This window comes from Pan paniscus, chromosome 21 (assembly GCF_029289425.2).
Source record: "Pan paniscus chromosome 21, NHGRI_mPanPan1-v2.0_pri, whole genome shotgun sequence".
Lineage (NCBI taxonomy): Eukaryota > Metazoa > Chordata > Mammalia > Primates > Hominidae > Pan > Pan paniscus.
The window spans coordinates 50,087,152-50,113,248 of NC_073270.2; the positions used below are offsets into that span (position 1 = coordinate 50,087,152).

Sequence of the window (26,097 nt, forward strand, 5' to 3'; positions counted from 1 at the left end):
CGGGGCATGGCCTGCTTGGTGCGAGAAGTGCTGGGAGGGGCCGAGAAGCCCTGGGGCAGAGGCTTGGCTCATTTTGTCTGTCCAGAGGCCTTCCTGGGAATGCATCTCAGGGGTCTTTCCAAAACCCCACAGAGGGTGGGGCTTGGAAGCACCGTCCTGTTTCGATGCGGGGCAAATTGAGGTCCACCAAGAGAGGCTTGCTGGGCCTAGGTCACGTTGCTGGTGCATTATCAAGCTGGGCGTGGGACCGGGCAGCTCTGTCGCTCCCGTTGGCTCTGGATAATGGGGAGGAGGTAGAAAGCGCCGCGCAGGGTGGAGCGTTGGAAAATGAGAATATCTTGTGCGGACGTGTGAAACTCAGATGCAGGGCTAGAAAGCATGTGTTACTGAGAGTGAAAGGCTCAGGCTCACTCCTTAGGGTGACCCCCACATTGGAAGCAACCCAATGTCCCTCAGCAGAGGGAAGACGGTAAATAAAGCGTGAGACGTCTTTACAGTGGAATGCTATCCCATTGTTCAAGGAAACAACGCACATCTGTGTGTGACAGGGAAGAACCTCTCAGTTAAATTAAGTGAAAACGGTACACTGAAGAACTGTGTAGTTGCTGATAGCGAAACGGATATAGATGTATATATGTACACACGCGTATACGTGTACATTCCACGCATAGAAAATTCATGGAATGACACAATAAAATTGGTGACAGGTTTGTTTCTGAGGAGGGAAATTCAAGAGAATGTTTGTTTTATCTTTTGGGGACACATTTTGGATTTTTTAAAAGTTGGGTGCCTTTTATAAACCTGTTCAAATCACACACCCGCACAGAACTTGGTCTCTGGAATCCAGTAGACCTCGGGGTCTAGTTGTGACTCTGTCACACGGCTCAACATTCATGTGCCTCTTGCTTTCTTTCTGAAGTGGAGACAGGACTAGGATGTGTCTTAAGATCATGGTGGATGCCGTGGGGAACAAGGGTGTAAAGCCCTTGATACCACGTGCATTGCAAAGACACAATCAACATTTATGTCATCAATTGCTGAGGACAGAGGGCCAGGGAATGACAGAATCAGGGCCTGATCTCCTGACTCTAGTCAGGGAGAATCTTCTTTGCTTTGACCCCTATCAAACAGGAATATGTGATGCACTGGAAATGGCAGAGGCTGAAGAAACCAACAGCCTGGGAACCCATCCCACACACCAGCTGTGTGACCTTGGGCAAGACATTTCCCCTCTCTGAACCTATTTCCTCATCTGTAAAATGAAGATAACAACAGGACCTATCTCCCAGAGAGCGGGGAGATTAGAGGAGATAGCATAGAGGAGATTAAGGGTGAGGCCACCCTTAATCCACAATTTTAAGACCTGGAGTATAGATGCCAATGGATGACTTGGTTGAACCTGTGGCTAGGGGAAGACATTGTCTCTCAAAGGGGCCAGACAGCTTCTGGGGAAGGACAGCCCAGGTCATAAGGCTAAGCTAGGGGTGAACAGAAGGCCCCACAGTGTCTCTTAAAGGATGATACAATAATATAACCTGACAGCCTTTCACTGTCTCCCACGTCTCTGCACCTTGTAGGATGTCCTCATGTCTCTTCATCTCTGCTCCTGTGTCATACTCATTATATAGCAAACATTCAGCAATTATTAGAATGGTTGTTTCTATCGACAGGTAGGTGGGTGAATGGATGGATGAATGGGTTAGTGAATGTTCTACTATTATCTCTCAGACAGCTGTTTCATTTTCCAAACGGCTGTCTGAGATAAATAATATTGTAATCTCCAAGGACAGAAGAAAAAACTAAGGTTCAAGATTAAAAAAAAAAAACACAAACAAACAAAATGTCATCTGACTCGAGACTTGACACAATCCAGCTGTTGCTGGCCCTCTGCTCTAGGCCACAGATATGGCTGGACAGAGAAAGGAGAACTCCAGTGACCTTGCAGTACATCCACAAAAAATGAGCACTTTTGTCCTGGGGCAGTGGAACATTCACTGCAGTGGATGTGTGCCTATGTGTATGTGTGTGAGAGTGGCTGAAAGACCCTGATTTGATATTTTTGATAAAATACACCTGGGTTAGCATCCTAGATCTACCTTATTTAAAAAAAAACAAAACAAAAAACTGTGTGGTCTTGTGAGTCAAATCATTACCCCTCTCTGAGCTTCACATGTTTTATCTGTAAAATGAGCTACTGAAGTCTGCTGGAAGGCTCCAGAAAAAAAAAGAAAGAAAGAAAAGAAAAATTTGCTTTCTGAGAAAAGAAACAAGTGCTCTGAGGAAACAAAACCCCTCTCCCAGGCTGGGTGCAGTGGCTCATGCCTGTAATCCCGGCACTTTGGGAGGCTGAGGCGGGCAGATAACTTGAGATTAGGAGTTCGAGACCAGCCTGGCCAACATGGCAAAACCCCGTCTCTACTAAAAATACAAAAATTAGCCAGGCATGATGGCACACGCCTGTAATTCCAGCTACTTGGGAGGCTGAGGCATGAGACTCACTTGAACCTGGGAGGTAGAGGTTGCATTAAGCTGAGATCATGCCACTGCCACTCCAGCTTGGGCAGCAGAACAAGACTCTATCTCAAAAAAACAAAACAAAACAAAAAAACAAAAAACAAACAAAAAATCTTCTTCTGGGGTTCTCTAATGGGGATAACATTAATCATCTCCTAAGATGACTATAGTAGAGGTGCATTGGTGGGTCAGGGACATGGCACGTAGCAGAGCCTCAGTTAGAGGCAGAGGAAGACATGGCTGTTGTGAGGATCGAATGGAAGGATCCATGAGTGCTTAGAACAGTGCTGGGTCCAGAGCAAGCACGCAAGAAATCCTCGTTGTGATTTCATGTTTTTGAGCTTTAGCAGGACTCTAAAGAGCTGCTCTTTGGTGTGGTGATGCTGGGTGGACTTGGCCCTCCCTGGACTTCCGGTGCTTCCACGGCACACTGGATTTGGCTTTGCAGTTCTCATCATCGCTCTGATCAGATAGTTGCTGGTGTGAATTGTGGTGTCTGGCTGCCCCACCAGACTATAAACTCCGTGAGTTCTGGGACCTGGGTAGTTTGTTCAGCCTTGTTTGTCTCACAGTGTCTCACATGGTGACTGGCACAGAAGAAATGCTCAATAAGCATTTGTTGGATGAGTGAAATGATGGGCTTAAAACAGCGCTACAACGATGATCATCAATGTCAGCCAGATCCCACTCTCTTCCCTTCCTTCCTCTCTGCCCTCCTCACTGCGTTGTCTTTGGTCCTTGTATTTGCCCCATTATAACCCAAACTGGCTGTCCCAGCTTCAGCTATCATGTCTGCACTTACGTGTCTGAAGCTGGAGGCAGGAGGAGAAGAGGTTTTCCTCAGTGCCCTTGTTTCTTTTATCCAAAAGCAAAACTTCCCCAGAAACCTCCTGGCAGACTCCCCTAGTTCAAGGAAAGCTGGGAAGACAAGTATGTAGTGGAAAGAGATGGGAAAGCCAAGATGGACCTAGACCAGTGATTTTTCTCTTGGGGTGTGGCACACTCCTGCTCCAAACAGAACTGAGGCTCTGGTATAAATGAGTTTCTCAGCCTCAGCACTGTTAACTTTCTGGCCTGGAAGATTCTCTGTGGTGAGGGGCTGTCCTGTGCGCTGTAGGATGTTAAGCAGCATCCCTGGCCTTTACTCCCCAGATGCCGGTAACATCTCTTCCCATCAGTTTTGCCAAAGAAAAAATGTCTCCAGAAAGCCAAATGTACCCTGGGGCACATATAACCCCACTGTGTTATAGGAGAACAAGGTAGTTCTGGGGAGTGTCTACCACAATGGAGTAGAGTAGACTGTGACTCTTGTGTTGTTCTGCTTTGAGTGCCAGGATCTTGCTCAGTGCCAATCTGGTACTACCCTGAGTAACTCTGAGGATGAGATGCTAAGCATGCATATCTGTGTGCTAACCTGACTCCTGGCCTTATTACTTTTCTACCCTTATTTTCCCTTTAACAAGTTTCCCTTGGTTATTTATTTTGCTTCTTTGGTAGTTGCTCATTTCTGTAAGTACCTCGAATCTCCTTGAAGGAAAGGTCTGTATCTATCTCATTCTTTTTGTTATAGTCCAGCCTTCCACAGGGCCTGATCCCATGTAGACCTTGATTGAAGATTAATTAAGTGGATGAATGAATGGGAAGATGGATGGATGAATGAATGTATGTTTAGGTGGGTGGATAGGTGAATGGACTGATGAATGAATGTGATGTGATGAATGGATGTGATAGATGGGTGGAGGGATGCATGAATGGAATAGAGGGAGAAATAGCTGGATGGATGAGACAAATGAATGAGTAACTGGGGAGATGGCTGGGTGGATAGATGGGTGGATGGATTAATAAAAAGATGTTATGGGTGGATGGTTGGGTGTGGAGGATGATGCATGGATGGGTAAGTAGATGGATGGAAAGATATGTAGGTGCATGTGATAAATGGATGAATAAGTAGCTGGATAGATGGGTAGGTGGTTAGGGGAAGGATGGATGGACAAATGATGTGATGAGTGGGTTGATGAAAAGATGGATGAATGGATGGATAAGAAGGGGTGGGCTGAGGTAGCCTGGAATAGCAGCGTCTTCAAGTGCTCTAGACAGGACAAGTGAAGAGATAGGGGATGTCAACAATCTTCCATCAGGGCAATACTGTATATCTGTTTTTAAGTGCCAGGTGAGCCTAATTTTTCCTAGCTATGTAGGCCTAGTCCCTTTGACCAATAGCATCAGCTTGAGGACAGATCAGAGGCCATTGTCGGAGACAGTTTGGTGATGTGGCTCTGCCCCTTGAAGCTCTATGATGATGGTGCTTTGCTTCACTTCTCTGGTCCTCAGTTTCTTCACCCATCAAATGAGCCTTGGTTGTTGTGAAGATTCCATGAGCTAATGAAAGAGAAAAGGTAATAGAAGCTATAACAAACATGCCGTGTCCTTGTGAAGGGTGGATAGGCCCAAAATCGAGTAGGACCCCAGATGCTGGCTGGCTATGGGACTGTGTCCAATATCAGGCTATGGCTGTTCCCACCCTTCATTCTCAAAATATGGCCCCTCTCCAGCCCTTCCCCTATCTCCCCTCCCACATCACCTTCCCATCCTACATCAATTCAGTCTTCAGCCCCTATGATTCACAAACCTGGTTGCACATTGGAAACTTTTTTAAACAATTTTGGGGCTCCACTCCAGACCCAGTGAATCAGTCTCCTGGGGTGAGTTCCAAGAATCTGTAATTTTTTGAGCTCCTTGTGTGATTTAGGGTATGCAGTTCAGTTGAGGTATGGAAACCATTGCCTTACTTTTTCCCATTTAGTAAACAGAGGAACTAAATATCCAGAGTGCATCTTGCCTCAACCCAGAAGCTTCCCGTATTCATTAATTCATTGTTCATTTGTTCATTTCTTCAACAATCTTCCACTGGAGGCTTATGGTATTTAAGACATTTTGTAAGGCACTGGGGAAACACAGGAGGATAAAACTTTGCTTCATGTGGTGGCTCATGCCTGTAATCCCAGCACTTTGGGAGGCCAAGGTGGGTGGATCACCTGAGGTCAGGAGTTAGAGACCAGGTAGAGGCAGAGGTTGCAGTGAGCCAAGATCACGCCACTGCACTCTAGCCTGGCGACAAGAGTCAGACTCTGTCTCAAAACCAAACCAAAACAAAACAAAACCAAAAAAACAACAAAAAAACAACTTTGCTTCAGATCTTAAACTGTGCTCAGTTTGGCAGGAGGACAGACAAGCCAGCAGCAACCAAAGACAGAGTGCCATGATAAGGACAGCAAAGGCACTGTGGGATACAGAGGGACTTAGGAGAAGGGGAAGGGGTCACAGACTTCTTGACCTTGGAGGAGTAGACTGATATCTAAGCTGGAACCTCGGTTTAGCAGGAGTCAGCCGGGAGAAGAGATGGTGGGGAAGAGTGTTCCCAGCTGAGGGAACAGCATATGAAAAGGCCTGGAGCCTGGCCACACACTGCTCTGATTTTACTTATATTTGACTGCAATTAATTCCATCCTTTACTGAAAGTATCTTGAGACTTGTCTGGTTGTTTCATGATTGATTAATCTTATTCTTAAAAGCATGCTGAGGCTGGGCATGGTGGCTTATTGTGGATTACACACCTGTAATCCCAGCACTTTGGGAGGCTAAGGCGGGTGGATCACTTGAGGTCAGGAGTTCGAGACCAGCCTAGTCAACATGGTGAAACCCTGTCTCTACTAAGCATACAAAAATTAGCTGGACGTGGTGCCAGGCGCCTGTAATCCCAGCTACTCGGGAGGCTGAGGCAGGAGAATCACTTGAACGCAGGTGGTGGAGGTTGCAGTGAGCCGAGGTTGTACCACTGCACTCCAACCTGGGCAACAGAGGGAAACTTGTCTTAAAAAAAAAAAAAAAAAAAGCATGCTGAGATGCTTAAGTGAAGGAATTGTGCCTTCCATTTTTCCTGACTCATATGCTTGTAGCATAAGGATGGGTCAATGATAACGAAAGGAATTTGTTTTCATTTAAGCCCCTTTTATGTAATGGGCAAGATGTTGGCTATTTGATATGTTTTCTCCCTTTTAAGCCTTGCAATAACCCATCCAAGTAGGAAATATTATCTCCATTTTATAAACAAAGAAATTGAGATTCAGAGTTGTTAAGTCACGTTTCCCTGCATCGCCTTGCAAATAGGTGATTAAAATCTAGTCTGACACCAAATCTTCATTCTTTCAGCTATTATGTCATAATAGCATCCAAGGAGGTTACCACCTTCTACCACCTACTAGCTGTGTGACCTTGAGTGAATGACTCAATTCTCTTTTTTTTTTTTTTTTTGAGATGGAGTCTTGCTCTGCTGCCCAGGCTGGAGTGCAATGATATGATCCTGACTCACTGCAACCTCTGCCTCCTGGGTTCAAACAATTCTCCTGCCTCAGCCTCCTGAGTAGCTGGGATTGTAGCTGGGGTTACAAGCGCCTGCCACCATGCCTGGCTAATTTTTTGTATTTTTAGTAGAGATGGGGTTTCACCATGTTCGCCAGGCTAGTTTTGAACTCCTGACCTCAAGTGATCTGCCCGCCTCGGCCTCCCAAAGTGCTGGGATTACAGGCCTGAGCCGCTGCGCCCGGCCAACTCAATCTTTTTTGCCTCAGTTTCCTCATCTGTCAAATGGGGTTGATGATAATACCATTTACTTCACAGGGTTGTTGTGAGAAATAAAGTCAATATTTGTAAAGTGCTGAGTGTCTAGCACATAGAAAGTGCTATGTGAATTTGAACGATTATTATTATTATACCTATAGTGTGTGCATCTACTATATGCAAAGGACTGGATGCTTACTAGGTGTTAGCATCATTTTGGCTGTTGTAGAAACAACAGAGATGAGTAAGGAATAGATAACTGGTCCCAGGATGCAACTGTCTCTGGCTGGAGAGTAAGGACAAGGCTTTGTTGCAAGCCTTCTGGGGCCCTGGGATGCCCAGGGTCTCCTCTTGGGGGTGCTGGTTCATAGATGGGGGCCTGTGTGGCTCCTTCACAGAGGAGGAGGCAGATGAGAGGCATAGAAAGGGAGGGGACAGACCTATCCTCATCAGAGACCTGGGAGATGGCTCTGGCCCTGGCCCTGGGTAGCTGTTTGTGACCTCACTCAAGTCCTTCTCCTGCTGTTTCTCCATCTACTCTTTTTTTTTTTTTTTTTTTTTTTTTGAGACAGAGTCTCAATGTCACCCAGTGGCTCTATCTCTGCTCACTGTAACCTCCACCTCCTGGGTTCAAGCAATTCTCATGCCTCAGCCTCCCAAGTAGCTGGGATTGCACGTGTGTGCCACCACACCTGACAAATTTTTGTAGTCTTGGTAGAGATGGGTTTCACCATGTTGGCCAGGCTGGACTCCTGGCCTCTTGTGATCCTCCCACCTCGGCCTCCCAAAGTGCTGGGATTACAGGTGTAAGCCACAGCACCCAGCCTCCATTTCCTCTTTTGAGAAATGGAGGTATGACAACCATCTGGCTCAGTCATTGTCACACAGTATTCCCTGGGTCCTAAGAGTCAGGAAAGACGCTGCAGGGTTCCCTTTGAGGGTAATGTGGGTAGGGACGTGTTCAAATGGACTAGGGCTTAGCCTCTCCCCACCCTTCAACCTCTGGCTCCATCAGAGACACTTCTTTTTGACTTTTGTATATTTCTTTTTATTTTATTTTAGAGACAGGGGTCTCGCTATGTTGCCCAGGCTAGCCTGAAACTCCTGGGCTCAAGCAATCCTCCCGCCTCAGCCTCCCAGCCCCTGGGATTACCTGCTCATGCCACTGCACCCGGCACTCTGTTTTGACTTTTAAATGAAATATTTAATGGAGGGTCTCCACAGTTCAAAAATATTTGGAAAATCAGAAGACCACACCAGTGTGTTTCAAACTGCAATCTTAACCCAGGAATAGGTCATGCAATTTTTTTTTCTTTTTTTTTCTAGATGGAGTCTTGCTCTGTCACCCAGGCTGGAGTGCAGCGGCACGATCTTGGCTCACTGCAACCTCCGCCTCCTGGGTTCAAGCAATTCTCTGCCTCAGCTTCCTGAGTAGCTGGGATTACAGGTGCCTGCCACCGCGCCCAGCTACTTTTTGTATTTTTACTAGAGACGGACTTTCACCATCTTGGCCAGGCTGGTCTTGAACTCCTGACCTCATGACCCACCTGCCTCGACCTCCCAAAGTGCTGGGGTTACAGGTGTGAGCCACCGTGCCCAGCCGGTCCTTCAATTTATTGGGATTATATTAGTTCAGACAATATAGCTTATGTAACAAGCAAATGCAGACTTTAAGTTAGAAGTTTATTGACCTCTGTGGCATAGTCATCCAGGGACCCCGAAGGTCACCCTAGCCCAGAAAGACACTTTCACTTCTACTCACATTCCATTGGTGAGAACTAGTCACATGGCCCTTGCCAAATGCAAGGGGGTCTGGAAGATGTGGTCCCTAGCGGGGCGGGACTAGCTGTAAAGTTTGTAAAGGGGAGCGTGAATTAGTTGGTACACAGTTGATCGTCTGTGCAGTAGGGTCATGCTCACACGTCCCTCCACACACACACGTTAAATATGTATAACAAGTGTAAATATAAAATTTTAAAAAGTATCTCTTTTTTTTTGGTTTGTTTTTGTTTTGTTGTTGTTTTTGAAACAGGGTCTTGCTCTGTCATGTGGGCTACAGTGAGCCACAATCATGGTTCACTGCAGCCTCAACCTCCCAAGCTCAAGCAATCCTTCCATCTAAGCCTCCCAAGTAGCTGGGACCACAGGTGCATGCCACCATGCCCAGCTAATTTTTTATTTTTATTTTTTTGTAGTGACAGGTCTTGCTGTGTTGCTGTCCTCAATCTTCCTGCATCAGCCTCCCAAAATGCCGGGATTACAGGTGTGAGCTACTGCACCTGGACTTTACAATTTTTTTACATAAAATGTTTCAATAAAAAAGTGCATAGATAGATACAGAGATAGCAATAAAGCAAATGTGACAGAATGCAACCAGTTGGTGAATTTAGGCAAAGGGATACATCAGTGCTCACTATACTAGTCTTTCAAACTTTAAAGTTTGAAATTTTTCAAAGTAAAATATTGGAGAAAATGAAATTCTTAAAATTTACTAGACCTATAAGTAGACTAAAACAATAAGTTATAACTAAAGTAAGATTTGGCCGGACGCCGTGGCTCATGCCTGTAATCCCAGCACTTTGGGAGGCTGAGGTGGGTGAATCACTTGACCCCAGGAGTTCAAGACCAGCCTGGGCAATATGGCAAAAACCCACCTCTACAAAAAACACAAAAATTAGCTGGGCCTGGTGCTACACGCCTGTAGTCCCACCTACTCGGGAGGCTGAGGCAAGAGGATTGCTTGAGCCCAAGAGGTGAAGGTTGCTGTGAGCCGAGATTACAACTCCACACTCCAGCCTGGGTGACAGAGCGTAATCCTAGTGCTTTGGGAGGTCAAGGCAGAAAAATTGCCACCACACCTGGACTTAAAAAATATTTTTACTGAAGTATAACATTCAAAACAGAAAAAGGCACAAATCATCAATGTATCGCTTTATGAAATTTCACATTTTAACAAAAGAATGAAATAAAATAAAATAGAAGATATCATAGAGCATTTCATGTAGTAAGAGTAAGATATGTATGTTTTTGAAACTTTTGTTTTATTTATGTATATTTATGGATTTGTGCTTGATGTTGTGATAATAGCAAAAATTTATAGAGTACTTACTAGGGTTTTACACATATTAACTCCTAATTCTCACAATGTCCCTATTGGCCGAGCGCAGTGGCACACGCCTGTAATCCTAGTACTTTGGGAGCCCGAGGTGGGCGGATCACTTGAGGTCAGGAGTTCAAGACCAGCCTGGCCAACATGGTGAAATCCCATCTCTACTAAAAATTCAAAAATTAGCCGGGCATGGTGGCGCGCACCTGTAATCCCAGCTACTCAGGAGGCTGAGGCAGGAGAATCTCTTAAAACCAGGAGGTGGAGATTGCAGTGAGCCAAGATCACGCCACTGTACTCCAACCTGGGCAACAGAGCAAGATCCTGTGTCAAAAAGAAAAAAACAAAAAAAACAGCATACTTTGTATTAGGTGAACCCACAAAGTACAGGGGCCAATTGTAGGTAGTCCACAAACACTTTTAAATCTTTGTGCATTTATTGTATGTTAGAAAATTTTATACATAGCATATTAAAGCATTAATATAAAATACCTTTTAAAAATTAATGTATATCTTCAAAAGAAAGGAAAACATCAAGTAAACAATTATAGATAAATAAAGTACAGGTAAAAGGCAGATGTGTTAACAATTGTATGAAGAGAAATACAAGTGTCTAGGGCTTGGGGGCCACACACTAAACCTGGCATCGGAAGGCCCAGATCTGGGACCCGGCTCATTTGTTTTCTAGCACTAGGTTGTTTTTCATCCTTGTATAACAGCATGGCCCAGGTACTATTCTAAGCACTTTATAAAAATTAACTCCTGGCTGGGTGCGGTGGCTCATGCCTGTAATCCCAACACTTTTGGAGGCCAAGGTGGGTGGATCACCTGAGGTCAGGAGTTCAAGACCAGCCTGACCAACATGGAGAAACCCCATCTCTACCAAAAATACAAAATTAGCCAGGAGTGGTGGTGCTTGCCTGTAATCCCAGCTACTCGGGAGGCTGAGGCAGGAGAATCACTTGAACCCAGGAGGCGGAGGTTGCGGTGAGCCGAGATCGCGCCATTGCACTCCAGCCTGGGCAACAAAAGCGAAACTCTGTCTCAAAAAAAAAAAAAAAAATTAACTTCTTGGCCAGGCACGGTGGCTAATACCTGTAATCCCAGCACTTTGAGAGGCCAAGGCAGGCAGATCATGAGGTCAAGAGATTGAGACCATCCTGGCCAACACGGTGAAATGCCGTCTTTACTAAAATTACAAAAATTAGCTGGGTGCAGCACATGGCTGTAGTCCCAGCTACTCAGGAGGCTGAGACAGGAGAATCGCTTGAACCCAGGAGGCGGAGGTTGCAGTGAGCCAAGATCGCACCACTGCACTCCAGCCTGGTAACAGAGCAACACTCCGTCTCAAAAAAAAAAAAAAAAAAAAATTAACTCCTTGGCCAGACATGGTGGTGCACAATTAAATCCCAGCATTTTGGGAGGCTGAGGCAAGAGGCTCACTTAAGGTTAGGAGTTCAAGACCAGCCTGAGCTACAAAGTGAGAAAATAAATAAATAAATAAATTACTCCTTTAATCCTCACAACCGTCTATTGAGGTAGGTACTGTCATCATACCCATTTCTGAGAAAACAAAGTCTCAGAGAGACTAAATAGCTTACTCAAAACCACGCAGCGCATGAGAGGCGTAGCTAGAATTCAACATCAAGGATTGTATTAGAAAAGGCAATACCAGCTTATCGACCCAAAACACGAGAGGAGAGTTTACCTCTCCTTCACGCAGTTGTCCAGGGTCCCCCACTCCTTCCTCCCTAGATGGAAGATGGGCTTTTTTTTTTTGAGACATAAATATATATATATGTGTGTGTGTGTGTATACATATGTGTGTGTGTGTATACATATGTGTGTGTGTATACATATATATATATATATATATATATTTTTTTTTTTTTTTTTTTTTTTTTTTTTTTGAGACAGGGTCTCACTCTGTGGCCCAGGCTGGAGTGCGGTGGTACCATCTTGGCTCATCACAACCTCCACCTCCTGGGTTCAAACAATTCTCGTGCCTCAGCTTCCTGAGTGGCTGGGATTACAGGTTTGCATTACCACACCCAGCTAATTTTTATATTTTTAGTAGAGATGGGATTTTGCCATGTTGGCCAGGCTGGTGTCGAACTCATGACCTCAAGTGATCCACCTGCCTCAGCCTCCCAAAGTGCTGGGATTATAAGTGTGAGCCACCGGGCCCTGCCAGGAAGATGGGTTTTATTTGAACCACTGGGCCCTACTGGGATGGGTAGAATTTTCTGTATCATTCTGGGATCCACATCCTCCTCTGAAAATGGGGTTAATAATGCTAGTTCTATTTACCCCTCAGGGTAGCTCTGCTGCTCAAGGGGATAGAGGCAAGAGTGTCCTGCAAACTGCAAAAAGTTCCTTGAATGTAAAATGTTAGTATGTATTGTTAATGATATTGACCAAAGCTACATTACCATGTTACAGTGAAGATTAATTGAAACAGTGCATGGAAAGACCTTGGTTCACATACAGACAAAGTCAGCTGTGAGTAATAGCCATAATAGTAATGTGGTTATGCAATTTAAAATATTGATTTATCTCCAAATTGGGATATAGTTGTATAGGATCTTTCTTACTAGCAAGTTAACACATTACGTCTATAACTAAAAAATCAAGAAGTCTTGATTTCTTGAGAAGTCAGTATAACCATGATGTTTAGAAATACAACCAAGAGGCTGGGCACGGTGGCTCACGCCTGTAATCCCAGCACTTTGGGAGGCCGAGGCGGGCAGATCACAAGGTCAGGAGTTCGAGACCAGCCTGGCCAACATGGTGAAACCCTGTCTCTACTAATAATACCAAAAAAATTAGCCGGGCATAGTGGCGGGCACCTGTAATCCCTGCTACTGTGGAGGCTGAGGCAGGAGAATCTCTTGAATGTGGGAGGTGGAGGTTGCAGTGAGCTGAGATCACGCCATTGCATTCCAGCCTGGGCAACAAGAACAAAACTCCATCTCAAAAAAAAAACAAACAAACAAAAAAAAAAAAAAACTGGGCCGGCCACAGTGGCTCAAAATGCTGTAATCCCGGCATTTTGGGAGGATGGGTGGGGGGATCGTTTGAACCCAGGAGGTCGAGGCTGTAGTGAACAAACATCATGCCACTGCACTCCAGCTTGGATGATAGACTGAGACCCTGCCTCAAAAAAAGAGAAAGGAAAATAAATAAATAAATGAAAATTTAAAAGGAAAAGAAAATATTTAAACGCTATTTCAAACAATCTCAAATGTACCTGGAAACAGTTGGGACAGGAAGTCATGAAGGGAATGGGGCAGAGTTAGAGAAGGTCAGAGTACAGCCATGTTTCACATCCCAGCTGAAACTCCTCCAACAGCTTTCTATCGCCCTTCAAATACAACCTGAGCTCTTTTTCTTTCTTTCTTTCTTTTGTTTTTCTGAGTTGGAGTCTCACTCTGTCACCCAGGCTAGAGTGCAGTGGCACGATCTTGGCTCACTGCAACCTCCGCCTCCCAAGAAGCTGGGATTACAGGCGCGTGTCACCATGCCCAGCAATTTTTGTATTTTTAATAGAGTCAGGGTTTTACCATGTTGCCAGGCTGGTCTCAAACTCCTGACCTCAAGCGATTTGTCCACCTTGGCCTCCCGTGAGCCACAGCGCCCGGCCCTGGGCTCTTTTCTTTGACCAAAAGGCTCTCACAGGCTCTGACTCTTGTCTGATGGTCTCTCGTCTTTCTCCCTTTGGTCACGGCAGTCAGCCACACTGGACTTTTGGTTTTTTTGTTTGTTTGTTTGTTTGTTTTGAGACGGAGTCTCACTCTTTCACCCAGGCTGGAGTGCGGTGGCGCGATCTCGGCTCACTGCAAGCTCCGCCTCCTGGGTTCACGCCATTCTCCCGCCTCAGCCCCCACAAGTAGCTGGGACTGCAGGCGCCCGCCACTGCGCCCGGCTAATTTTTTGTATTTTTAGTAGAGACGGGGTTTCACCGTGTTAGCCAGGATGGTCTCGATCTCCTAACCTTGTGACCTGCCCGCCTCGGCCTCCCGAAGTGCTGGGATTACAGGCGTGAGCCACAACGCCCAGCCACACTGGCCTTTTGACAATCCTTCAATCACGCCAAGCACACTCCTGCCATTGGGCCTTTGTACTTGCTGTTCTCTCTGCCAGGAATGCCTCTTCCCCAGATCTTTGCATAGCTGATTTCTTCTCATTGTCAGGGCCTTAGTTCAAATGTCCTCCACTCAGAGCAGCCTCCCTTGAACACCCAAATCTAAGCCTGCCCCACCTCCATCCCTTGATAGCAATTCCATTATCCTCTACAGCGCTGAAATTACGTATTCCTTGATCTGTTTATCATCTGTCTCCTTCACAGAAGTTCCATGACAGCAGGGAGTTAGGCTGTCTTGTCCCCTGCTGTATCCCCAGCATGTAGAACAGTGCTTGGCACACAGTAGGCGCCCCATAAGTATTTGCGGAATGAGCAAATACAGATGGGGACAGCTGAGTCAGTAGGGTGAGCAGCTGGACGGGCCAGTAGTGGAGGGAGGAAACGGCAGCCTCTGCCTGGGCCTTGCCCTGGGTAAACAGACCTCTCTCTCCCCAGACAGCCACTGTTTGACGACTGTCTGCCATGGGCCTGGCTAAGCCTGGGCCGCCAAACTGCCAACGCCTCTGTATTCTCTGGGACAAGCAGTGGAGGCAGCCATACCTCCAGCAGAGTTTGTGAAGGAGCAGGTCAGAAAGTTGTCCAAACAGGCATGAGGAAGGGCGGAGGATGTGGGGAGACAGGGAGAGAGCAGGCGGCCCTGCCCTGGGCAGAGCCAGAGAAACTGGAGGGAGGCCTGGGTGCTCCCCTGGGCAGCTTCCCAGGCAAACCCAGCTGCCTGCAGGGCTCAGCGCTGGGAGCAGGTTGTGGTCCCAGCTCTAGCCCTGACACACAGGATCTCAGGTACTTGCCATTTGTAGGCCTTAGCTTCCTTACTTGTAAGTTAGAGGCTATGGGCAGATTAGTGGCTTTCAAACAATTTTTTTTGTTGTTGCTTTTTGTTTTTGAGACGGAGTCTCAATCTTGTCGCCCAGGCTGGAATGCAATGGTTCGATCTGGGCTCACTGCAATCTCCGCCTCCCAGGTTCAAGTAATTCTCCTGCCTCAGCCTCTGGAGTAGCTGGGATTACAGGCGCGTGCCGCTACTGCCCAGCTAATTTTTGTATTTTTAGTAGAGACGGGGTTTCACCATGTTGGCCAGGCTGGTCTTGAACACAGCAAGATTCTATCTCTACAAAAAATACAAAAATTAGAGGCTGGGCGTGGTGGCTCACACCTGTAATCCCAGCACTTTGGGAGGCGGAGGTGGGCAGATCACTTGAGGTCAGGAATTCGAGATCAGCTTGGCCAACAGTGGGAAATCCCATCTCTACTAAAAATGCAAAAATTAGCCAGGCATGCTGGAGCATGCCTGTAATCCCAGCTACTTAGGAGGCTGGGGCAGGAGAATCTCTTGAACCCAGGAGGTGGAGATTGCCGTAAGCCAAGATCGCCACTGCACTCCAGCCTGGGTGACAGAGCAAGACCCTGTCAAAAAAATAAATTAAAGAAAATCCCAACTTTCACCTCCTTTAAAAAAAGTGAAGGTCTAGCAACACTGATACCTATGAGACAACAGTCTCCTGGAGCCACTTTAGATTCTCATGCTTCCTCTAATTTGCCGTAGTCCCCACTATTCCTTAGTGTCCCCATACGGAAACTTATTAATGAACATAAATCACCATGTTTGCTGTATTGTTTTTCTTAGAGGAACGTGTGAACTTTGCTCACACCCTATCTGTTCCATTTATTTCAGTTACTTCTCTGGGTATTGAGGGCACTTGAGTGTGGGACCCCTGATCACTGAGACCAAAGCGGAGTTCATTTATTTGCACGAGCAATCTTCTATTTCATAGATTTACCATGTTTTTAAGTGACTACAAGAAAAGTTTAAATTATGTCTGTGGCTCACATTCTATTTCTATTGGCCAGCACTGGCCGGGTCCCTCAGATTCTATAGCAGCGTACGTGTGCTTGCTGCTAACTCATTCTGCCTCCATTTTCCATTCTTGCGTAGACCAATCCCAGTCAAATCTCTTGGGCTGGTGTCTTCTCCCCACCCCACAGTTATCTTTGGTGCCTCCACCCTGGTTGCCTGGCCACCTGTCTGTCCAGAGGATCCAGGCTCCAGAACTCCAGGCCTGTCTTCTAGAATTCTCCACATGAGAAATCTCACTCCCAGCCCCCATCTGGCAGCCATTGTGTTTTCTTTATCAGACATTCACATAAAACAATAGTCAATTTGAAAGCTAAATACACATCCATTCTTCTGTCTCCAGCCTGTAAATTTACCCCAAATCCAGTAATTTGGGAGGTGGAGTTGGTGGGAAGAAGTTTTTTTTTCCCCCTCTTCTCCAGGACAAGTCATATAGTTTTTCTGGAGATGAGGTGGACTGAGTTTTGGGGAAGAACACAGGTCCATCTACAGTGAAAGCGCTGACTTTGTTTTTGGAGAAGATGGTGTCATGGCTTCTCTGGGGAGATGAGATGAGGGAATCCTGAAGACTTAGGGGGCCGGGAGGAAAAGGAATCTTGGCAATGATGAAGACAGCTTCAAATGAAGGGGCTAATAGGGTAGTGGCTGAGAATTTGTGCTGCAGTCAGGAGGGCTTGGGTTAGAGCTACATCCACAGTATGAACTTGGACAGGTGACTATCTCTCTGATCCTCAGTCTCCTCATCTGTAAAATAAGGATAAGAATAGACTTGACTTCCACTTCAATGAGAAGTTAAACGAGATATCCTAGCACTGCGCTTTGCACATGAAGGCTCTATAAATGTCAGCTGTCATCATAAAGAGCCCAAAGTGGCATTTGGAGTAAATCTGATTTGTTTTTAAGAGATAGGGTTTTGCTGTGTCACCCGGGCTGGAGTGCAGTGGCATAGTCAAAACCCACTACAGCCTCAAATTCCTGGGCTCAAGCCATCCTCTCGCCTAAGCCTCACAAGTAGCTGGGACTACAGACACACACCACCATGCCTGTCTAACGTTTACTTTTTAATTTTTTTAAGTTTTAAAATTTTCTGTAGAGATGGGGTCTTACTGTGTTGCCCAGGCTGTTCTCAAACTCCTAGCCTGAAATGATCCTTCCAACTCAGCCTCCCAAATCACTGGGATTACAGGTGTTAGCCACCACACCCAGCCTAGTTTAATTCTTTTTAAATCATCCTTCTCTGCATTTTTGTAATTCCTCTACCATGAACCTGCTTTAGTTAAGTAAGAAACAGTTAACTGGGGGAGGAGAAATAAAACCAAACCCCTAAAAAGCCCCTAATAAACCCCTAAACGTGGGGTCCAACATGAGGTGTTACGGCTGGGAAAAGGTAAGAGATCAAACTATACACACCCTTTTTTTTTTAATTAAACTTTTTAGTTTTTTTAGAGACAGTCTTGCTTCATTGCCCAGGCTAGAATAATGGCATGATCTCAGCTCACTGCAACCTCCGCCTCCTGGGTTCAAGCAATTCTCCTGCCTCAGCCTCCTGAGTAGCTGGAACTACAGGCATGCACCACCATGCCTGGCTTCTTTTTGTATTTTTAGTAGAGGTGGGGTTTCACCATGTTGGCCAGGCTGGTCTCGAACTCCTGACCTCTGCTGATCCACCTACCTCAGCCTCCCAAACTGCTGGGATTACAGGTGTGAGCCACTGCACCAGGCCTTAATTAAACTTTTATTTTAGATTCAGGGGGTACATGTACAGGTTTGTTACATGGGTATATTGTGTGACACTGAAGTTTAGGCTATGATTGAGCTCATCACCCAAGTAGTGAGCATAGTACCCAACAGGCAGTTTTTTAGCCCTTGCCCTTCCTCTAGAAGTCCGCAGGGTCTATTGTTCGTCTCTTGATGTCCACGTGTACCCAATGTTTAGCCTCCTTTTACAAGTGAGAACATGCAGTATTTGTCTTTTTGTTTCTGTGTTGATTCACTTAGGATGATGTCCTCCAGCTCCATTCCTGGTGTGGCAAAGGACACGACTTTGTTCTCTTTTTTATTTTTTTGACACTGTCCTTGAACTTGGTTGAGGTTTTGTTCTCTTTTATGGCTGCATAGTATTCCATAGTGTATATGTACCACATTTTCATTATCCATTCCACTGCTGATGGGCACTTAGGTTGATTCCATGTCTTTCTATTGTTTTGTTTTGTTTGAGATGGAGTCTCACTCTGTCACCCAGGCTGGAGTGCAGTGGCGCAATCTCAGCTCACTGCAACCTCTGCCTCCCAGGTTCAAGCCATTCTCCTGTCTCAGCCTCCCAAGTAGCTGGGATTACAGGCATGTGCCACCATGCCTGGCTAATTTTTGTATTTTTAGTAGAGACGGGGTTTCACCATGTTAGCCAGGTTGGTCTCGAACTCCTGACCTCAGGTGATCCGCCCGCCTCGGCCTCCCAAAGTGCTGGGATTACAGGCGTGAGCCACTGTGCTTGGCTGATGTCTTTCTATTGTGAATAGTGCTGTGTAGAACATATAAGTGCATGTGTCTTTTTGGTAGAAGAATTCATTTTCCTTTGGTTATATACCAAATCATGAAATTGCTAAATTGAATGGTGGTTCTGTTTTAAGTTCTTTGAGAAATCTCCAAATAGCTTTCCACAGAGGCTGAACTAATTTACATTCCCACCAACAGTGTATAAGTGTTCCCTTTTTTCCACAGCCTTGCCAACATCTGTTATTTTTTTGACTTTTTAATGACAGCCATTCTTCAGATATCAAGGGTGGGGACAAAAAAAGAAACTTAATAATCATTTTGACTAGTGTGAGATGGTATCTCACGATTTCATTTGCATTTTTCTGATGATTAGTGATGTTGAACATTTTTTCATCTTTGTTGGCCGCTTGTACATCTTCTTTTGAGAAGTGTCTGTTCATGTGCTCTATCCACTTTTTGTTGGGGTTCTTTGTTTTTTGCTTGTTGAATTGTTTAAGTTCCTTGTAGGTTCTAGTTCCATGTAGAATTGTTAAGTTCCTTGTAGACCTTTGTTGGATGCAGAGTTCGCAAATATTTTCTCCCATTCTGTAGGTTGCCTGTTTACTCTGTTGATAGTTTCTTTTGCTGTGTAGAGGCTCTTTAGTTTAATTAGGTGTCACTTGTCAATTTTTGGTTTTGTTGCGATTGCTTTGGAGGATTTAGTCATAAATTTTTTGCCAGGGAAATTTTTTTGTTTTTTTTTTTGAGACAGGGTCTTGCTCTGTCACCCAGGGTGTTAATAACTTAACAAACTGAGACCCCAAGAGGAAAGGTGATTCGGCCAAAGTCATACAGTAAGTTAGTGGCAGAGCCAAGACTAGAATGGTGGACTGTGAGTGTTGGAAGGGAACTTTGAGGTTGTTAGGGCAGCCTTTCCTAAGGCAAGGCCCCTCAGACAAGAAGGATTCTATTGTTAGATGTTTGAAAACTGCTGAATTAAAGAAAGCTGCACAAATTTCATTATCCGAGAACTTCTCAGAATTCTTAACACATGACAATACCTTGGCCACTCCAAGAAATGCCTGCAGTGTATAGGGCCCTGAATTAGTTTCAAGAGTCCCTTGAAGGACATTGACACCTATGCAAACTCTCCCTGCTCTCAGACAGAGAAATGCTATATCTTAGATATACTCCTAGTTGCTTTTAAAAAATAGGATTCTAGGGCCGGGCATGGTGGCTCATGCCTGTAATCCCAGCACTTTGGGAGGTTGAGGCAGGCGGATCACGAGGTTAGGAGTTTGAGATCAGCCTGACCAACATGATGAAACTCTGTCTCTACTAAAAATACAAAAAAAGTTAGCCGGGCATGGTAATTAGCCAGGCGTGGTGGCATGCACCTGTAATCCTAGCTACTCAGGAGGCTGAGGCAGGAGAATTGCTTCAACCCGGGAGGCGGAGGTTGCAGTGAGCCGAGATCATGCCACTGCACTCCAGCCTGGGCAACAGACTGAGACTCTGTCTCAAAGAAAAATATATATATATAGATTTCTAGATTTTTTTCCACAGTTGCTTGTCATTGTGCAAATTGTTGTCATTGTGCAAATTGTATGATTTTTAAAATTATACTACCAAATTGTCTGTCACTGGTATGTAGGAAGATGGTTGACTTTTTTTTATAATCTCATTTCTCCTTTTTTTAAAGTAAGAAATATTACAAATATGCAGAGAAGTATAGAGAATAATATTATGAACATTTATGTATCCACCACTCAATTTTGTCAAATCTTACTACATGACCATGTTTTCTTTGGATGTTGTTTGTTTGTTTGTTTGTTTTAATGACAAATTAAACATTACACTTAGAGTTGAAGCCCCTTGTCTTCCTGATCCCATCACCCTGCCACCCTTATCAGTGGTGATCATGGTCACCATTTGGTATTTATCATGTGTATTTGGTATTTATCTGGTAATGTGTCATTACCAGACACATTTTCACAGTTCTACCATACGTGGCTATATTTTGCTTATCTGGAAAATTTATTTAAATGATATACTGTACATATCCTGCAGCAACTTCCTTTTATTACTCCTCATAATAGGTCTCTGGATCTTTTCATGATGACACAAGTTGCACCAGACCACTCATTTAAAATGCTGTGTAGGCTGGGTGCAGTGGCTCACACCTGTAATTCCAACACTTTGGGAGGCCGAGGCAAGTAGATCACTTGAGCCCAGGAGTTCAAGAGCCAGCCTGGGCAACATGGTGAAACCCTGTCTCTATCAAAAAATAAAATAAAAAAGAAATAAAATAGATAAAATGCTGTGTATCCATGAAGTACTATACAGTCATAAAAAAGAATGAAATCATGTCCTCTGCAGCAACATGGATATGGCTGGAAACCATTATCCGAAGCAAACTAATGCAGAAACAGAAAACCAAATAATATATGTTCTCACCTATACATGGGGGCTAAACCTTGGGTACACATGGACATAAAGATGGGAACAATAGGCACTGGGGAAACCAAAGGGGTTAGGGAGGGAGGGGGCAAATGTTGAAAAGCTACCTATTGGGTACCATGCTCATTACCTGGGTGATGAATTCATTCATACTGGAAACCCCAGCATCATGCAATATACCTTTGTAACAAACCTATACGTGTACCTCCTGATTCGAAAATAAAAGTTGAAATAACGGGCCAGGCAATGTTTAAAAACACATGCAGCCGGGCGCGGTAGCTCATGCCTGTAATCCAAGCACTTTGGGAGGCCGAGGCGGGTGGATCACTTGAGATCAGGAGTTCGAGACAAGCCTGGCCAACATGGTGAAACCCTATCTCTATTGAAAATATAAAAATTAACCAGGCCTGGTGGTGGGCACCTGTAATCCCAGCCACTTGGGAGGCTGAGGCATGAGAATCGCTTAAACCTGGGAGGCAGGTGAAAAACAAAGTTGAAATAACAAAAAATAAAATAAAAGTGTCTGTAAATATCCTGAGTATATTTATTCTGTTTTGTTTATTTGTTTGTTTTGAGATGGAGTCTCACTCTGTTACTCAGGCTGGAGTGCAGTTGCACGATCTTGGCTCACTATCTCAGATGATGCTCCAAAGAGTATTCTTATACCTGTGGATGAGAGTTTCTCTAGGTAACATGTAGAGATGGAATTTCTGTATCTTAGACAGTGGATATCAACACTTTTAAGAGATGTTGCTAAACTGCTCATTCTTGAATGCCAACTTCCATTTCCAACAATAGTTACAGAGTTTTGGTTGCTCTACAACCTCATCAGCACTTGATTTTGTAAGATACTGAATGTAAAATTATGCTTCACTTTCAAATTTACATTTCCTCTATTACTAGAGAAGGAGAGGCTCTTTTGCCATTTGAGCTTCCTACATCATGAGTGTGCTTGTTTGTATCCTTTGACCATTTATCTATTGTATTATTTACCTTTCCTTATCAATTTGTAGGCATTTTTTAGCACTCTTAGAAACATCTTTTATGCATGTATTTTTTTTTTTTTTTTGAGACAGAGTCTTACTCTGTCACCCGGCTGGAGTGCAGTGGCGTGATCTCGGCTCACTACAACCTCCACCTCCCAGGTTCAAGTGATTTTTCTGCCTCAGCCTCCCGAGTAGCTGAGGTTACAGGCATGCACTGCCGCACCCAGATGATTTTTGTATTTTTAGTAGAGACAGGGTTTCACTATGTTGCCCAGGCTGGTCTTGAACACCTGACCAAAGGTGATCCACCCACCTCAGCCTCCCAAAGTGCTGGGATTACAGGTGTGAGCCACCACGCCCAGCCGACCATTTTTAAATGTACAGTTCAGAGACATTAAATATATTCACATTGTAATACAACCATCAACACCATCCATCACCTGAACTTTTTTCATCTTCCCACACTGAAACTGTACCCATTAGAAAATAGCTCCCCTTGGGAGGCTAACATGGAGAAACCTCATCTCTACTAAAAATACAAAATAAATACTAAAAATACAAAAAAATTAGCCGGGCGTGGTGGTGTGTGCCTGTAATCCCAGGTACTCAGGAGGCTGAGGCAGGAGACGCGCTTGAACCCGGGAGGTGGAGGTTGCATTGAGCCGAGATCGCGCCACTGCACTCCAGCCTGGGCCACAGAGAGGGACCCCGTCTCAAAAAAAAGAAAAGAAAAGAAAAGAAAATAGTTCCCCTTTCTTCCCAGGCCCTGGCAAACCCCTTCTACTTTCTGTCTCTGTGAATTTGACTACTTTCCTGTAGGCTAGTGGAATCATACAGTATTTGTTCTTTGTGACTAGCTTTTCCCCTAGCATAATGCCCTCAGGATCCATCCATGTTGTAGCATGTGTCAGAATTTCCATCCTTTTTAAGGCTGAATAATATTCCATTGTATGCATATACCACATTTTATTGATCCATTCATCCACTGATTGACACTTGGGTTGCCTCTACCTTTTGGCTATTATGAATAATGCTGCTATGAACTTGAGTATACAAATCTCTCTTCCAGATGCTACTTTTGGTTCTTTTGGGTATATACTCGGGAGTACAATTGCTGGATCATATGATAGTTCTATTTTTCATTTTTTAGGAAGCCGCCATACTGCTTGCCACAGAAGCTGCACTATTTTATGTTCCCACCAGCAGTGATAGGAACATAAAAGGGTTACAATTTCTCCACATCTTCACCAACACTTACTATTGTCCGTTTTGTTGTTGTTTTATAATATCCATCCTAACGGGTGTGAGGTGGTCTCTTATTGTGTGTTTTGTTTGTTTGTCTTGGTTTTTTTTTGGAGACATAGTGTTGCTCTGTCGCCCAGGCTGGAGTGCAGTAGTGCAGTCTCAGCTCACTGCAAACTTCTCCTCCAGGGTTCAAGCTATTCTCCTGCTTCAGCCTCCCAGGTAGCTGAGATTACAGGCATGTGCCATCACACCCGGATAATTTCTTTCTTTTCTTTTTTTTTTTTTTTTTTTGAGACAGAGTCTCACTGTGTGGCCCAGACTGGGGTGCAGTGGCGCAATCTTGGCTCACTGCAACCTCTGCCTCCCAGGTTCAAGCGATTCTCCTACCTCAGCCTCCTGAGTAGCTGAGATTACAGATGCATGCCACCATGCCCGGCTAATTTTTGTATTTTTAGTAGAGATGGGGTTTCCCCATGCTGGCCAGGCTGGTCTCGAACTCCTGACCTCGTGATCCACCCACCTTGGCCTCCCAAAGTGCTGGGATTACAGGTGTGAGCCACTGTGCCTGGCCCACACCCAGATAATTTTTATATTGTTTAGTAGAGTTGGGATTTTGCCATGTTGGCCAGGCTGGTCTCAAACTCCTGACCTCAAGTGATCCACTTGCCCTGGCCTCCCAAACTGCTGGGATTACAGGCATGAGCCATTGTGCCCAGCCTCTTATTGCAGTTTTGATTTGCACTTCCCTAATGATTAGTGATGTTAAGTATCTTTTTATGTGCTTAATGGTTATTTGTATATCTTCCTTGGAGAAATGCCTATTCAAGTCCTTTGCCAATTTTTTTGTTTTCTTGAGACAGGTCTTGCTCTGTCACCCGGGCAAGAGTGCAGCAGCAGGATCGTGGCTCACCACAGCCTCAAACTCCTTGACTCAAGTGATCCTCCCACCTTGGCCTCCCAAGTAAGCTGGGACTACAGGTGTGCAGCATGCCTGGCTAATTTTTAAATTTTTTTGTAGAGACAAAGTTTCACTATGTTGCCCAGGCTGGTCTTAAACTCCTGAGCTCAAGCAATCCTCCTGCCTCTGCCTCACAAAGTGGTGAGATTACAGGCTTGAGCCACTACACCTGGCCTCTTTGTCCATTTTTAAAGTTTTTGGTTGTTGTTATTGAGTTGTAAGAGTTCTTTATATATTTTGGACATTAACCCCTTATCAGATATATGATTGGCAAATATTTTCTCCCATTCTGTAAGTTGCTTTTTCACTCAGTCAAGTGTCCTTTGGTGCACAAATTTTTCTAATTTTGATGTAGTCCAATTTATCTAATTTTTAAAAATTTCCTGTGCTTTTGGTGTCATATCCAAGAAATCATCACCAAATCTAATATCATGAAGCTTTTCCCTTATGTTTTATTCCAAAGGTTTTATACTTTTCCGTCAAACTCATTTTTAGTTAATTTTCGTATATGGTGTAAGGAAAGAGTCTGATTTCATTCTTTTGCATGTGGATATACAGTTTCCCAAACATGAATTTGGTTTTGATAGTACTTTGTTAATTAAGACTTTTGCACCTGGTAGACGCTCTTTGATTTGACCTCTAACCCGCTGGAATCCTCTCACCATCCTTCCCTGACAGTTGACCATTTAGCTTGGGCTTAATACTTCCAATGACGGAATACTCACTACTTAATAAAGCAGCTTTTCCTGTGGTAGAACAATTGTATTTTATAGAAAGATCTCCATTTTGAGCCTCAAGTTTCCTCCCTGTAGCATCCACATTTTGGTCCTGGTTCATTCTCTGAAGGTGTAGGAATCAGTGAGAGCTTTTTTTTTTTTTTTTTTTTGAGATAGAGTTTTATTCTGTCACCCAGACTGGAGTGCAGTGGCACGATCTCTGCTCACTGCAACCTCCAACTCCAGGGTTCAAATGATTCTCCTGTCTCACTCTCCTGAGTAGCTGGGACTACAGGCACATCACACCACATCTGGCTTATTTTTGTATTTTTAGTAGAGATGGGGTTTCACCATGTTGGCCAGGTGAAACTGGTCTCAAACTCCTGGCTTCAACTGATCTGCCTGCCTCAGCCCCACAAGTGCTGAGATTACAGGCGTGAGCCACTACACCCAGCCAATGGGCACTCTTTTCCAAAGGAAAGTACTTTGTTGCCTTTTTTTTGAGACTGAGTCTCAATCTATCACCCAGGATGGCGTGCAGCGGCACGATCTCAGCTCATTGCAACCTCTGCCTCCCAGGTTCAAGTGATTCTTGTGCCTCAGCCTCCCAAGTAGCTGGGATTACAGGTGCCTGCCACCACGCCCGGCTAATTTTTGTGTTTTTAGTAGAGACAGGGTTTCACCATGTTGGTCAGGCTGGTCTGGAACTCCTGACCTCAAGTGATCCACCCACCTCAGCCTCCCAAAGTGCTGCGATTACAGGCCTGAGCCACCGCACCCGGCAGGAAAGTACTTTGAATTGAGTAAATAACACAACTGTATGCTGGGCAGCTACCTGCCAGGTTTATAAGGTTTAACACATTTACTCCACAAAGCAATCTATGAAAAGGTCCTATCATTGATTCCTATTTTATAGATGAAGCAAATAAGGCTTGAAGAGCTTATGATTTTAGCAAGGTCCAACAGCTATGTAAATGGCACCACTGATATTTCAAAGGCAATGGCCCTGACCACTCTGCTACAC

The 26,097-nt window shown here is 44.7% G+C and overlaps 1 protein-coding gene and 1 long non-coding RNA gene across 5 annotated transcripts in view; one reads left to right on the forward strand and one right to left on the reverse strand.

The window, feature by feature from the left end:
- The window catches only part of HNF4A (hepatocyte nuclear factor 4 alpha), a 79,446-nt gene that overhangs the window by 364 nt on the left and 52,985 nt on the right, over nucleotides 1-26,097 (forward strand). The window lies entirely within an intron of this gene.
- LOC130541046 (uncharacterized) overlaps nucleotides 713-26,097 on the reverse strand; it is a 38,906-nt gene continuing 13,521 nt past the window's right edge. Inside the window, exon 3 of one of the 2 annotated variants that reach the window (XR_010110998.1) lies at nucleotides 713-4,893. This is a non-coding gene — a long non-coding RNA (uncharacterized LOC130541046). Of the gene's footprint in view, nucleotides 4,894-21,692; nucleotides 21,835-26,097 lie in introns of those variants that run through there. The other variant, XR_008955088.1, reaches the window with a different exon arrangement.